The 16,679-nt window shown below is 40.9% G+C and overlaps 1 protein-coding gene across 1 annotated transcript in view; it reads right to left on the minus strand.

The window, feature by feature from the left end:
- The window catches only part of LOC101742684 (inactive dipeptidyl peptidase 10), a 135,301-nt gene that overhangs the window by 85,507 nt on the left and 33,115 nt on the right, over positions 1 to 16,679 (minus strand). The gene's annotated exons all lie outside the window — the stretch shown is intronic.

The raw sequence follows: 16,679 nt of genomic DNA on the forward strand, positions 1-16,679 counted from the left end.
GTCATCATGGACGGGCCACTATTAATATATAATTACTTTTCCTGACAGCGAATACGAAAAGACGCTGAGCCTAAAACTTGAAATTTTAGCCGTGGGAAAATTATTAAGACTAGAGGTCCCGCAGTAGTCGAAATTCGACTATAATTAATTGGAATTGTGAGTTTGTACACTATTACGATTGTATTTTATACTTCTATAATCGCAAATTTCGCCAAGACTACACTATAAAAAATATTAACAAAGACAAACAATATTTAATCTATTCTCAATTTGACAACAGACGCCAAGAACAAACGATTGAAAATAAAGAGTATGCATGCGTGTGTGCGTTAAATACATGGTATGTAGTGTGTGTAATGTTTTTTGTATTGATTTAATGTATCTTTTATGCATTATTTAAAAAAAATATTAGCATTGTGCACTTCTTCTCTATATTCTCTATAAGTGTGGAAAATTTCATACTCCTCCGTCCGCGCAATTCTCGTAAAAAGGGATACAAAGTTTTTGCTTCACGTATTAATATATAGATAATTAAGACATTTATAGTAACTAATGGCTCGTTAAAAAAATCATAATAAAATCACTATTTATGTTAACAGCTTTAAACTTATTAAAAACAAAAATATTCTATGATTATTAATAATTAATCTATTAATAAATACCGTTTCGTCTTTGTGAATATCTAGCCTAAAACAAAATCGTGTTTTTTTATTACTTAGATAGGTGGACGAACTTACGGCCCACCTGTTGTTAAGTAGTTACCGGATTCCATAGATATCTACAACGTAAATGCCGCCACCCACCTTGAGACATGAGTTCTAAGGTCTCACTTTTAACAGTACAACAGCTGGCCTTTCAAATCGAAACGCATTACTGCTTCACGGTAAAAATAGGCAGGGCGGTGGTACCTACCCGTGCGGACTCAGAAGACGTCCTACCACCAGTAAACGTTTCCCAAACTAACCCAATCTTTCATAAAATAATTTGGCATGCGCTGGCTTGAATCATTGTTGTTGTCAGACAGGATTCCAGAACCACGAACTTAGTTACAGCATCAGCTAGCCGCTGTAGAGTCAATTATACAGATAATGCAGCTGAGGCCAAACCCAAACTCTTTGATAGTCCAGTTGGGATCTTATCTGCTTCTACAATCAACAATTTGCAACATCTCATAATTTTGCCCTATATGATATACACTGTTTACGACGCCATAAACACCACCGAGAACAGAGGAAGATGGCGAAACATCATCCAAAGAAGGATAATGGGTGGAGATGGTCACGATCCTCAGACATGAGGAATGCGACTCAAGGAGGAGGATACATATATTATAATGGTATCGAATGCTCCAGAATGAATGGCAAATAAAATACTTAATTGCGTTTTCTGTAATATAATAGGAAAACAACATTTAAAGCCTTCAATCTCTTTTTAAATTAATATTTTAATAACAGTCTTATTAATACTAGGTATGCAAAACGTACCCACTATCTTCATTTCCCTATTTTACTGGTGGTAGGACCTCTTGTGAGTCCGCACGGGTAGGCAACACCGCCCTGCCTATTTCTGCAGTGAAGCAGTAATGCGTTTCGGTTTGAAGGGTAGGGGCAGACGTTGTAACTATACTGAGACCTTAGAACTTATATCTCAAGGTAAGTGGCGCATTTACGTTGTAGATGTCTATGTGCTTTAGTAACCACTTAACACCAGGTGGGCTGTGAGCTCGTCCACCCATCTAAGCAATAAAAAAATGGAAGGAAAGGAAGACAGGTGAATGAATCAGTCTTGGAAAACATTTTTTTTAAACTAAAGAGTTTTCAAGGTTTTCTTTACATACATATACGTACGTAAGTTTTAATAGAACCGAATAAAGTAATTGCATTTTATACAGAAATTAATGCAATTTATTTGAGAACAATACAACAATACATGTAGGTACGAAGGAAGTCATTAGGAGACCGCATCGCTGTCAATTCATTGACAGTTCAATTAGCGGCGTTGACTGAGTGGCTACGGGCTCTGCGTTAATTGAAAATGCAGTCGACTCATTTTGAATCATGTTTATAGTCATTATTAAATTATTTAATGGGTTGTGATGACAGCGGAGGTTGGGTTTTATGACTGGTTTAATTTAAATTGGCTTTGGTTTCGTTCGATTGTTTGGTGATTTATTTACGATTGTCCTATCTATATATTAATACGTGAAGCAAAAACTTTGTATCCCTTTTTACGAAAATTGCGCGGACGGAGGAGTATGAAATTTCTCACACTTATAGAGAATATAGAAAAGAAGTGCACAATGCTAATATTTTTTTAAAATAATGCATAAATGATACATTAAATCAATAAAGAAAACATTACACACACTACATACCATGTATTTGAAGCACACACGCATGCATACCATAGGTATTTATTGTCAAACTTTTGTTCTTGACGTCGTTGTCAAATTGAGAATAGATTAAATATTGTTTGTCTTTGTTAATATTGTTTATAGTGTAGTCTTGGCGAAATTTGTTGTCAAATCTCTAAATATAAAAATGAATTGCTGTTCGTTAGTCTTGCTAAAATTCGAAAACGTCTGCACCGATTTGGCTATTTTTGGTCTTGAATTGTTTGTGGAAGTCCAGAGAAGGTTTAAAAGGTAGATAAATATGAAAATGCTCGGAATTAAATACAAATAAAATTTTTTTTTTCCTTTGATGTGTCCCCCGTCGGACGGATGCCTTTTGTTTGTTTTAAATTTATTTTATACAAAAACTTAGCGGTATTTTACTTATCGATTGAGGTACTACGAAGTCTGCCGGGTCAGTTAGTATATTATATAATAGCTACATCGTGGTTTAGTTTAGGGTCCTTTAATTTCCACGACACCGCTTCGATTGAAGGTTCAGGAGAAAGTCTCAACATGAATAGCGGTTCTCATACTCTTCATACCGGAGGATCAAACTTGGTGGCAGAAACAGAAGGATTAAGTTACCTTGACTACTGTACCACGGGATCTTGGTCCGGTTACCAGCTGGTATCCGTACATTTACTCTTTGACTGCCGTGTAGGTCACCGGTGTCCTACGCGGCGCACTGAAGTAATTATCTCGACTTCTGTTACTAAGATAACTATTCGACGACAGATGACGTTACTCTTAGCCGCGTAACAATAAGATTGAGAGCTTAAAACCTCATGTCTCAAGATAGATGGCGGTTTTCAATTGTGTCTGTTACCTAAGTAATATTTATAAAAAAAAGGCCCTAGATTTTAGTTAACCGCAGTGTTTTTTTTTATTGCCCTTGTAGGCAGACGAGCATACGGCCCACCTGATGGTGAGTGGTTACCGTCGCCCATGGACTTCAGCAATGCCAGGGGCAGAGCCAAGCCGTTGCCTACCGCTTAATATTCTCCACAAGCCTCTTTTGGATGTCATGTCATGTTATGTCATGGCCCACACACTTAAGACACTTCACACCAGGTTACTTGGAAGCATTTCTGCTCTCTTATGATGACTGAAAGTGTATTATCTGCTTAGCTCCCTCGAAATATCCACAGCGCATTGAGACCATCGGTTTGCAAAACTACTAAGCTAGTCAGCCGTTGTTACCTTTCATAAAGTCTCCATGAATATTATAGGAGGTCTTTTGAATTCGTTCAGACGCCTTGTTAAGCTCCATTCAGAGCCGATGGAATCCGGGATGAGGTCTACGCTGTATTCATGGCTTTCCATACAAAGAACTGAAAATATTATACGGTATTTTCGTTTCGGGGTGTTTTTTTTAAATTTAACAGCGCGGGAAAGAAGAAGATGGAGATAGAAATTCACATTCAGCAAAGTAAAGGCAGAGATTCACTTTCTCATTATCAGCAAGGTACTAGGGAATTAAGATGCAAGACCTGGCAACTAATTTGTTATAGAAAGCTCCAATACTTTTCACAAAATACCCCGACTGATTGATTTATTAGTTGCGCTTGTAACGAAATAATTCTAATAGAAGTTCTGCTATCATCGCAAAGGCCTTATAAATAATGATTGGCTTTGGCTGGTTTTGTGCGGAAAAATAAGTAACAAGTTGCAATATCATTAACTTTGACATATAACGTCAATGTGTCTCTGTTAATATCGTTCTCGGGTTGACGTGTAGGGTTGGCAAGCTCACTTTTTTACAATTAGTTGTCGAGCGAATTGGAAACTCAGTTGCCGACGTTATTAATGTACTGAAGGTAGGGCCACTTGTGAGTCCACGCGGATAGGTACCACCGTCCTGCCTATTTCTGCCGTGAAGCAGTAATGCGTTTCGGTTTGAAGGGTGGGGCAGCCGTTGTAACTATACTGAGACCTTACAACTTATATCTCAAGGTGGGTGGCGCATTTACGTTGTAGATGTCTATGGGCTCCAATAACCACTTAACATCAGGTGGGCTGCGAGCTCGTCCACCCATCTAAGCAATACAAAAAAAATATTAATACAAGTTTTTCGTTGTAATCCGAAAGTCGTAAAAATGAAACAAAATAAAAATAGTAATATTAAAACAGCACCAGCAATTAGCCCAACTCTGTATGTTGAACGTATTTTTTTCATATAACTTCACATCATTAGAATGTTAGTAGCTGGTCGATTAAAAGTTATGACATACATATTGTTGTAATGCATATAGTTGGAATTTGTTACCTGTAATTTTATGGTTCTGTTTATTGTTACATACTGAAAAAAATATATTTTTTCAATCTTCTGTGATTTACAGACGCTATGTTTATGAATTTACAATATTCGAATTCTGGTGCTAGGACCTCTTGTGAGTCCGCACGGGTAGGTACCACCACCCTGCCTATTTCTTTCTGCCTTGAAGCAGTAATGCGTTTCGGTTTGAAGGGTGGGACAGCCGTTGTAATTATACTGAGACCTTTAGAACTTATATCTTTAGGTGGGTGGCCCATTTTCGTTGTAAATGTCCATGGGCTGTGAGCTGTGAGCTCGTTCACATATCTAAGCAATAAAAAAATGGTTAAAAAAAGGTACAATGATAGTATATATGTTGTGTTACCAAAATTGAAAAAAGTCTTTAGGCAGCCCTGGTCACGACGCGCGTAGAATGCGAAATTTGGTAGAAATCTTATTACGACTGCCGGCCACCCCACCCCGCAGAACGTGTTATACGCTGGTAATAATAAACGCTGCGATTATAGTTCAGTGTTCTTAGTGCGAGTTTTTTAACGTTCTCGATAGCGTAAAAGTTAACTCAAATTTGTTTACAGCTAGAACAGCGCCCCTAGCGGCAAATTTTGCCTACGTTGAAGTCGTCGTGGCCTAACGGATAAGACGTCCGGTGCATTCGTGTTGAGCGATGCACCGGTGTTCGAATCCCGCAGGCGGGTACCAATTTTTCTAATGAAATACGTACTTAACAAATGTTCACGATTGATTTCCACGGTGAAGGAATAACATCGTGTAATAAAAATGAAACCCGCAAAATTATAATTTGCGTAATTACTGGACCTCTTGTGAGTCCGCGCGGGTGGGTACCTCCACCCTGCCTATTTCTGCCGTAAAGCAGTAATGCGTTTCGGTTTGAAGGGTGGGGCAGCCGTTGTAACTATACTTGAGACCTTAGAACTTATATCTCAAGGAGGGTGGCGCATTTACGTTGTGGATGTCTATGGGCTCCAGTAACCACTTGAACCAGGTGGGCTGTGAGCTCGTCCACCCATCTAAGCAATTAAAAAAAAAACGTTCCATTTCCATACAAATTTGAGTTAACTTTTACGCTATCGAGAACGTTACAAAACTCGCACTAAGCACACTGTTCAGTTGCATTGTCGTTTTGGAGACGTCAACTGCTTGAGCCCCGATTTAATATGAGTAAAAATTACAACTCCGTAGGCATCGATGCAGGCAGCGCAGGACCGGTCTTTGTGGCGAGGCTTGGGGGAGGCCTATGTCCAGCAGTGGACGTCCATGGGCTGGTAGGTAGGTAGACATCAAATAAAAGTTTCAACTATCCGAAGTGTCGCACATACTGAGACATGACTCGAAGCTGCTATGTAGACTTAGCTCATGCAAACAACGCTGCTTCATGGGCTCTGAACTTGCAACTATGAGAACTTATCTATACATATAAATAAAATTGGAGTGTCTGTTTCTAATAATAAAATAACCACTTTTTACTAAATGCGTAAGTTTGTATACCACAGTACATACACAAAAATGACATTTTTTATAATTTATGTCTGTCTGTCTGTTTGTTCCGGCTAATCTCTGAAACGGCTGGACCGATTTTAACGGGATTTTCACTGACAGGTAGCTGATGATATAAGGAGTAACTTAGGCTACTTTTTTTAGACTAGCTTCGCCCCGCGGCGTCACCCGCGATACGACAATAACCGCGGGTAACATCGCAGGACTCAGCTATCAATAGTAAAATTTAATGTATCCGAAGCGAAGCGAGGGCGGGTCGCTAGTACCTAATAAATTTATGTGTTTGAATAAATAAATTAAGGACGTTTCTTTGTTCTTAAGTTACGTAGGAAAACGTCGCGGTTCAGATGATTTATAAATTTATTTATCCCTGAAGAGTCTGCTTCATTGTAGCGATGCGTTAAAAGATGTAAAAATGTTAGGGTCGTAAGATCTCTGGACATGAGTTTATCAGATGTTAGCATTAGTTCTTGTCTCTTAAGTCTGTTTCTGTAACTATAACACAAGAGGAAACCCTAATTTTCAATAGCTAAACGTAGAACGTCCCAATTTTATTAATTTGTTTATTACATATTGAGCACGCTATATATATATATATATATAGCGTGCTCATATATATATATATATATATATTTATTTATTGCTTAGTTGGTTGGACGAGCTCACAGCCCACCTGGTGTTAAGTGGTTACTGGAGCCCATAGACATCTACAACGTAAATGCGCCACCCACCTTGAGATATAAGTTCTAAGGGTCTCAGTATAGTTACAACGGCTGCCCCACCCTTCAAACCGAAAAGCATTACTGTTTCACGGCAGAAATAGGCAGTATGGTGGTACCTATCCGCGAGGACCCACAAGAGGTCCTACCACCAGTAGTTACGCAAATTATAATTTTGCGGGTTTGATTTTTATTTATTATTGGCGAGCTTAATGGTTAAGGCATTCTGTACCAGTCGACAAAGGGTGACACGAAAAATAACGTACGAGCTGTATCGGTTGAATAATTAAAAGAAAATAGATGATATACAATAAACTAACTATAATTATTAAATGAGCACATAGTTTAGAATAGTGATTACCAAAAAAGTAAAATAAAATAAATACATTGAACTTTATGTATATTTAATGTATTACTCAAATTTTCGTATAAGCATGTCCCCTCACGAGTGCTCAAGCCCACTTGGTTTCTCGCTAAATTTTTTCAGTGGGTCGCGTTTCCGATCCGGTGGTAGATTCTGCGAAGCACTGCGTTTGCTAGGGCCAATGTTAGCAACGCTTCCGGTTTGAGCTCCGTGAGCTCAGCTACACGTCAAGGAGAAACTGAAATAGCCTCTCAAGACTGTCAGCAGAGGTAGAAAAAAAAACTAGTGCTCACGGTTTGTGGTAATTCGAGGTGGCTCTTAGCGTTTATCTATACTTCTATACTAATATTATAAAGAGGAAAGATTTGTTTGTTTGTTTGTATTGAATAGGCTCCGAAACTACTCAACCGATTTTTCTTTCACTGTTTGGAAGCTACACTATTCCCGAGTGACATAGGCTAATTTTTTTTTTAATTAGGGATCCTTACTAAAACTCCAATAATGTAACCCAATTTGTAAAAAAATTACCTAAAATATTCTTTAAATCGTGTGCCCTGCGAAAACTATTGATGATAGAATAAAATAATGTAGGTACTACGATTTTCTAGAACACATTATTATTTACAACAAATGTCGCGACAGCATATGTCTACCTATTATAGTTATGCCGCAATATGTGTTCTTTTATAAAAAAAAAAAAACAACGTCAAATATCGTTGAAATTTTTGTTAAAGACCCGAGCGGAGCCGGAGCGGGCCGCTAGTACATATTATAAAAATAAAGATCATCAATAAACCATGTCCAATTGTCCACTGACTGCGCGGAGCCGGTCGCTAATAAGCTCATAAAATACTTAAAACGTAACAAATAAATCGAATTCAAATAATTTAATTTGTTTATCAACAAGATAATCAGAGAGTGGGCAGCTCGGTGGCTGGGGGATGTCAGGTTATTAATAGAACGAGTCCCGGGTTCGATCGATAACGCGTGCTTTTCATGTATCCAGGGTGTAAAGCTTATACATATATACTACATACTTGAGTACGCAAACTGAATTGTTTTAAACTTTCGCGGTTATGAATACAACAGCGCTCGACGAGTTCTTACCACGATTTTGGTATTTCATCTCCCGCCGAATTAGCGATACGCTAAAAAAAACCTATTTTCAAGAATGTCGTGTTGTTTCATATCGAGATTACGAATTAAAAGATTTATTTTATTTTATATTGCTTACATGGGTGGACGAGCTCACAGCTCACCTGGTGTTAAGTGGTTACTGGAGCCCATAGACATCTACGACGTAAATGCGCCACCCACCTTGAGATATAAGTTCTAAGATCTCAGTATAGTTACAACGGCTGCCCCACCCTTCAAACCGAAACGCATTACTGCTTCACGACAGAAATAGGCGGGGTGGTGGTACCTACCCGCGCGGACTAACAAGAGGTCCTACCACCAGTAAAATGGTAGGGTGTCCTACCACCAGTGTGTTGATGAGCGTCAGAGTTGATGGCCCATTAGCTACCGTTCGGTTAATGTGCCCTGGGAGGAGAGACATCATTGTGTATGTAGAAGTCGCCTGTATACTGATCTCCTGTTAGGGCAACGTTTTTATTGCCCTAACTAGTGTTACCTATTAGTGTAAGTTGTCGTTGCTTATTGTCACAGACAGTGCCAGGGTCAAACCTAATCTGTTATTCATCGATAGTGCTCTGACCATGAAAACTATGTAGGAGATTTAGTTTTGTGTTAGGTAAATGAAAGAAAAACATCGTCAGTTGTGACGGAGCTTGAACAGAAAATTTAACGAGAACGATAAAGCTCGAGGCGAATCAGAAAAAGCTTTGCGGAATAGATTTTCCGTCTCATAACAGATTATGGTGATTGTGGCAAAACAGTTTTGAGCTCGCGTGCCTTGTGTGCCTTATTTGTGCAAGCTTTTTAGTTTGGTCCTATTGCTAAGTTTTTGAATTTGGTCCTACTGCTTTTAGTGAGGTCATGATGGCGGGCACTACTTGTAGTAGTTCGTCTGATTAGGAGCCGCACGGGTAGGTACCTCCACCCTGCCTATTTCTGCCGTGAAGCAGTAATGCATTTCGGTTTGAAGGGTGGGGTCGCCGCTATACTGTGAAAATAAGACTTAGAATTTATGTCTAAGGGTGGGTGGCGGCGTTTACGTTGTAGATGTCTATGGGCTCCGGTAACCTGACACCAGGTCCACCCAAGTAGGCAATAAAAAATGTATATAATATACGATTCACTGAAGTGCCAGCTAACAATATCGTACTTACTTTTAAATTAACCAAGGCGACCTTCTTTTTTTGCAATATGACAAATAAGGTAAATATTAGTCGGCCTGGGGTTATACATTCTAATCAGGACGGGAAATTCATTGACTATGTCTATAGAGTAGGGTATGCTAGCGATTAGCAGAACGCCCCCAAAATAGGCCTAATATCTCAAGATCCGACGACGAGGTGCCACCATTGTGGACACGACCTGGACACGGCGGAGCATACGCTCGCTGTCTGCCCCGCTTGGGAGGTGCAGCGCCGTGTCCTGGTCGCAAAGATAGGACCTGACTTGTCGCTGCCTGGCGTCGTGGCGTCGATGCTTGGCGGTGACGAGTCCTGGAAGGCTATGCTCGACTTCTGCGAGTGCACCATCTCGCAGAAGGAGGCGGCGGGGCGAGTGAGGCAAAGTTCTCCTCACTATGCAGAAATCCGCCGCTGCCGAGCAGGGGGTCGGGACCGGGCTCTCTTCCGTAACCCGGTCCCCTAAGAGCTTCGGGCTCCACCCGTTTTGTGCGGGAAGGAGCCTAGGCGTGGGGCAGCGCGGTAAGCCGCGTTCCCCCGACCGCTCCGGGAGAAGGTGTAGCGCGGTACCATCAATGCGGGCTCTTGGCCCGTCGACCGAGGGAACCGGCGGTCGTGTCGCTGGCGGCCGCCGGTCCGGCGTCTGGGGGACGGCGGGATGGATGTAATATGCTCTGCGTAAACCCTGTCCCGCCGTCTCAATAGCTCCGACTGGGTTCCCACCCGGTCCGGGGTAGGGCGCCGGCTGTGAGCGGCAGGAGTTTTTAGTGAGGTTCAACTCCCACATACCGGCGATTTTCTCCTGCGCAAAAAAAAAAAAACTCAAGATCAAAATACCAAAAACCCGCTCTTAGAAGCGTCCAGTAAATCATCAGAATACATTTAAAAACATATACATTTTTACATAAACATTGTTTGAAATTGTAACAAACGTATTATTGAATACAAAAGCTAGAGAATAATAAATTTGTGAAAACATCAAACTAACACGTTTTATTTCCCATTAAATTATCGTAAATCTTGTTTTATTATTGCAAAATGAAACGAATGTTGGTTTCGTTTGGCAGCGGACATTGTTTGTGTCGTGGTTTACGGAATACACACTCGTATATTATTTTTGTATTGTTTCGTGTCTGAGAGAATCGATGTAAAATTTATTTACCTATGTACAGGTTACGTGAATGTTGTTTGAATTCGTCGTTGCCTAAAGGATAAGGCGTACGGTGCATTCGTATGTAGCGATGCACCGGTGTCCGAATCTCAGGCGGGTACCAATTTTTCTATTGAAATACGTACCCAACAAATGTTCACGATTGACTTCCACGGTGAAGCGAATAACATCGTGTAATAAAATTCAAACCCGCAAAATTATAATTTGCGTAATTACTAGTGGTAAGACCTCTTGAGAGTCCGCGTGGGTAGGTACCACCGCCCTGCCTATTTCTGCCGTGAAGCAGTAATGCGTTTCGGTTTGAAGGGTGGGGCAGCCGTTGTAACTATACCTGAGACCTTAGAACTTATATCTCAAGGTGGGTGGCGCATTTACGTTGTAGATGTCTATGGGCTCCAGTAACCACTTAACACCAGGTGGGCTGTGAGCTCGTCCACCCATCTAAGAAGAAAGAAAAGAATACAACATTGTTGAGACTTCGAATGAATCTGTGCGGATTTTGCGTTTTTGAACACGCTGAATTATTAAATTAATTCAGTTGCTTTTTAGACCTTCCATACTAACTGGAGCCGCTGCGTTCATACACAGTGCGCTTCCAGAGATCTTTTTTGCGACGCACCATCCGGCTTTGGAATGAACTCCCCTCCACGGTGTTTCCCGAGCGCTATGACATATCCTTCTTCAAACGAGGCTTGTGGAGAGTACTTAACGGTAGGCAGCGGCTTGGCTCTGCCCCTGGGATTGCTAAAGTGCATGGGCGACGGTAATTACTCACCATTAGTTGGGCTGTATGCTCGTCTGCCTTCACGGGCAATAAAAAAAATCATAATTTTCGCGGTAACTTAAAGTGTCACAGATTATATAGCGGGACTGGTCTAAGACTTATAGGTATGTATCCTTTTGCAAGACATAGTTAGCCTACTATTTTTATTTGCCTAACTTTCTTGGTAGCCTCGAGGGGATATACCAGGTTCACCGACCGTATAGCTCACGGAGCTCAAACCGGGTGTGGTGCTAACACTGGCCCTAGCAAGAGCAGTGCTTCGCAGAATCTACCATCGGATCGGAAACGCGACCCACTGAGAAACTCAGTGGGCATAGTACCGGTACAGAGATAGTTCTGTTCGGTTTCTATCTATCTGCCGTAAGGAACTTCGTTCCAATAAATGTAAGCCCGTCCGGGTAGGTACCACCGATATTCTCTTTTATCTTCCGTAGAACAGGAGAACACAGATGTAGTAATTATGTATGTAATTAAACCTTCATCCTCATGTGTCAAGGTCGGTGGCAGTATTGACGTTGGAAGATATATGTGTTCTGTAACCACCCAACGCTGATCACCGATAAGCAAAACATTTGAAATTGAAAAAAACAACAACAAATTAATGGATTTTTCATTTCATTGTTCCGAACACGCACAGTGCAGAGCAATACTGAACAATTATTACAATGAGGCTCATTCGATTGAGCCGGGTTTATTCGTTACCGTGCACTCAGTGTAAGTGCCGGACTCAGTGTACTATATCTTAGGTATTACTGCGACATTAGGCTCACTTGGTATTAAGTTGTTGAAGCCTATATATATGTCGCATCCGGGTCAATAGTTCGGAATATCAACGATACACAAACGTCAAAATGACGTGTACAGAGCCCTATAAATACGGAAGTGCTGTCGAGCGCTGATCGCAACCCTTTCATCGTGGCCGCCGGTAATTACATTCCCGATCCTGCGGACAGAATGGAAAGCAGTCGACGTCGCCCAAAACACGTCATCTCGGATCCTCCCGATCCACTAACGGTGCTTCTAGGTACTTCAAGCACCGGTCACCGTTCTCGTCGAGCCCGTCGCTTGCGACGAAGGGCTCGACGAGTAAATTAACTCTCAGACACAGCCCACTGAGTTTCTCGCCGGATCTTCTCAGTGGGTCGCGTTTCCGATCCGGTGGTAGATTCTGCGAAGCACGGATCTTGCTGGGGTTCGTGTTAGCAACATCATCAGGTTTGAGCCCCGTGAGCTCACCTACAAAAGTTAGGGTTACGCTGATATAGCCTCTCAAGGCTATCAGCTTAGGTAGGAAAAAAAAAAAAAGCGCTGATTCATTCGTGTCCGAGCCGTAGTACAGTACGGATCTCGCTGGAATGTTGTTATGCTTCTCGTGAAATATACGCAGCTCACAAAGTTCTCGTGAAGTTTTGTTTCGGAAGCCCAAACATGAGTCATCGTCAAGAACTTAATGACCGTGACGTCAGCAATGGTGACGTCACACTTTTTAAAAACATTCCTTCAGCGTTTCTCCTCCGACATATACCTATATATACACTACACTACAACTCCTAAAGCCATGAACATCTGTGGTGAATCGATTTTCACATCACTAGCAACGCGCCATATCTCTAAGGAAGAGAAAAAATGGGCTGTCAGATTGAAAGATAGAAACTCACTGATAATTGCATTCTATAGTTTTAAAGGTTTTTAGGATATAGAAACCGGTTGATTGTCAATGTATTCTTTTTTTTTATTGCTTAGATGGGTGGACGAGCTCACAGCTCACCTGGTGTTAAGTGTTAAGTGTTTACTGGAGCCCATAGACATCTACAACGTAAATGCGCACCCACCTTGAGATATAAGTTCTAAGTTTTCAAGTATAGTTACAACGGCTGCCCCACCCTTCAAACCGAAACGCATTACTGCTTCACGGCAGAAATAGGCGGGGTGGTAGTACCTACCCGCGCGGATTCACAAGAGGTACTACCATCAGTAATCATGAAAATGTTAATTAATATATTGTTTAGACTTTAGTATGCGTGTGGAATAAACAAGTGTTTCCCATACTGGAGTTTGAGTTCAACCCGCAACAACGATCCGATGAAAATATATTTTCTAATTTGAATTATGTGCTTAAAAACAGCTGTATATATTTAATCCCGGGCTAATGAGTGCTTAGCAGATACAACCACGCTGGTGATAGCTAATCGTGCGGACACATGCGTCACATCAGTAAATTTTCTAAGCAAAATGAGCCTCTGTATGTAGTTCAATATAATTTATTCTAAACTAGCTGACCCGGCAGACTTCGTAGTGCCAATAAAAGACTTAAACTTTTGTACAAAATAAACTTAAAACAAACAAAAGGAATCCGTCCGACGGGGGACACATCAAAGAGAAAACAAAATTGTTATTTTTATTTAATTCCGAGTATTTTCATATTTATATATCTTTTAAACCTTCTCTGGACTTCCACAAATATAATTCAAAACCAAAATTAGCCAAATCGGTCCAGCCGTTCTCGAGTTTTAGCGAGACTAATGAACAGCACTTCAATTTTATATATAGAGATTAAAAGCAAATGAATCCATGGGGCACAGTTTGTATAAATAAAAAAACACAAAAAAAATAAACACGGTTGCATTTGTAAGTTACTGGTTTGACAGCCAAAGCTAATAAAAGCGAGCTTAAATCAAAGACTCGTTCAGACCAATAACTTAACAACTCAATAACTTTGGATGAAGTTCGGAAAGCTCCTAAATCGTGGTCCGGGTATGATTCGATGAAACTAGAATTTACGACCGGACAGTGTCCGGTCTATTTATGAACCGGCCGCGGCGGACCGGTTTTACGATGGTTTGCAAATGCCCCGGAAAAGTGTACCGATTCGGAAAGGGTGTTATGTAATTGTTACAATATTTTTATGTATTAGGGTAGTCGTGTGTTAGAATGTGGACGGTATTATGAAAAAAATAAGATTTGTTAAAGTTTTTTTTTATTGCCCCTCTAGGCAGACGGGTATGCGGCTCACCTGACTCCAACTAATTACGGTTACCATCGCTCATGGTCATCAGCAATACCAGGAGTACTAGCAAGGCGCTTCCTACCATTTAGTACTCCCCAAAAACCTCGTTTGCACGGCTTGTAGCAGCTTGCTCATTTGACTTTTCACAGCAATTTGTATTACATTTTTATAAATTAAACTCAGTAACATTTTTAACACTAATAAAATGAGAATTTGAAATTCTTGTTAAATGCTACAGCTAGCAGACATTCACATCGTCCGCTGTAATTCATAGGGTCAAATTCAACATATTTTATAAGTTGTATAAAATTTGATTATTAAATTATGTGAAGTAGGTCAGGTCACATGCAAAAATCGGTGGTAGGGTGTCTTAGGAGCCCGTATGGCCACCACCGCCACCATCGCCACCACCGGCTCTGCGCTACGCATTTCCGCCGTGAAGCAGCGGTGCCTTCCCGTTTGAAGGGTGGAACCTTCAAACGGAAGGGTGGAACAGTCGTTTTAGTGTATAATTGAGACTTAGACCGCATGTCTCAAGGTGGGTGGCGGTATCTACGTGAGGTCTATAAGCTCCGGTCACCACTTAAAAAAAGTTGGCCACGTGCTCTTTGATCCGCATATTCAATAAAACAGTCTAAATCTTGTCAGGACTTTAATAAATATTAGAAATTTAACAGGAAAGGATTTTTAATATTTTTTTATTGCTTATAAGGGTGTACGAGCTCACAGCCCACCTGGTGTTAAGTGGTTACTGCAGCCCATAGACATCTACGACGTAAATGCGCCACTCACCTTGAGATATGAGTTCTAAGGTTTCAGTATAGTTACAACGGAGGCCCCACCCTTCAAACCGAATCGCATTACTGCTTCACAGCAGGAATAGGTAGGGTCGTGGTACCTACCCGTGCGGACTCACAAGAGGTCCAACCACCAGTGAGGTCTATAGGCTCCGGTAACCATTTAAAACAAGTTGGCCACAAGCTCTTTCATCCGCATATTCAATAAAACAGTCTAAATTTAATCAGGTCTTTAATAAATATTATAAATTTAACAGGAAAGAAGTTGTACAAAATCCATGTCTATGTTATACCTAATCCTTGACATACTATGTTGCATATACTGTCGTAATGGTCCGCGTCAGCTACCACACTATCTCACAGCTTCCGGAGATAAGAGATAAAACGATGTAAATGTCGCACTCCAAGTCGAAAGATAAGACATAGTGCCCCGTCCCAAGATTGGAGACAGCGCCTCAATAAAAACGGAAAATTATTCCTTACTGGCCGGTGTGACTCGGGAATGATACCCATATATTAAAATGGCTCCATTTTAAAGTTATAGTCGATTAAAAAACTCACAAATACAATGTGTTTAAATTTGATGATAAAATGATTTTTTTATTGCTGTGGAAGAGCTCACAGCCCACCTCGTGCTAAGTGGTTACTGGAGGCCATGGATATCTACAAAATAAATGCGCCACCCACCTTGAGATATGAGTTCTAAGGTCTCAGTATAGTTACAACGGCTGCCCCACCCTTCAAACTGAAACGCATTACTGCTTCACGGCAGACATAGGCAAGGTGGTGGTGGTACCTACCCGCGCGGACTCACAAGAGGTCCTACCACCAGTAATTACGCAAATTATAATTTTGCGGGTTTCACTTTTATTACAGGATGTTATTCCTTCACCGTGGAAGTCAGTCGTGAACTTTTGTTGAGTACGTAATTCATTAGAAAAATTGGTACCCGCCTGGGATTCGAACACCAGTGCATCGCTCAACACGAATGCACCGGACGTCTTATCCCTTAGGCCACGACGACTTCAAATGATCAATCACTCTATGAAAAAAGCTGATCTCCGATGCCTTAAAATACCTTTAAACATTAGTAAAATACAGTTTTGGATTACATTCCCTCAGAAATGCGTTAGAGCGATTTGCTGTTAGAGCGTATTGAGAACTTGCTTGGGTAAATGTCATAACCTCATCCATTTCTGCAGTCAGGAGTTCCGGTGGAAAAGTCAACATTCAAAGTAAACAACTCAGACCTCGTGGCGGCATTGATATTTATAGTTTCCGGTAGTCATTAGTATCTGCCGGGCCGTGAGCTTGAGTCTATCCATCAAGAGCAAAAG

This window comes from Bombyx mori, chromosome 20 (genome assembly GCF_030269925.1).
Source record: "Bombyx mori chromosome 20, ASM3026992v2".
Classification (NCBI taxonomy): Eukaryota; Metazoa; Arthropoda; class Insecta; order Lepidoptera; family Bombycidae; genus Bombyx; species Bombyx mori.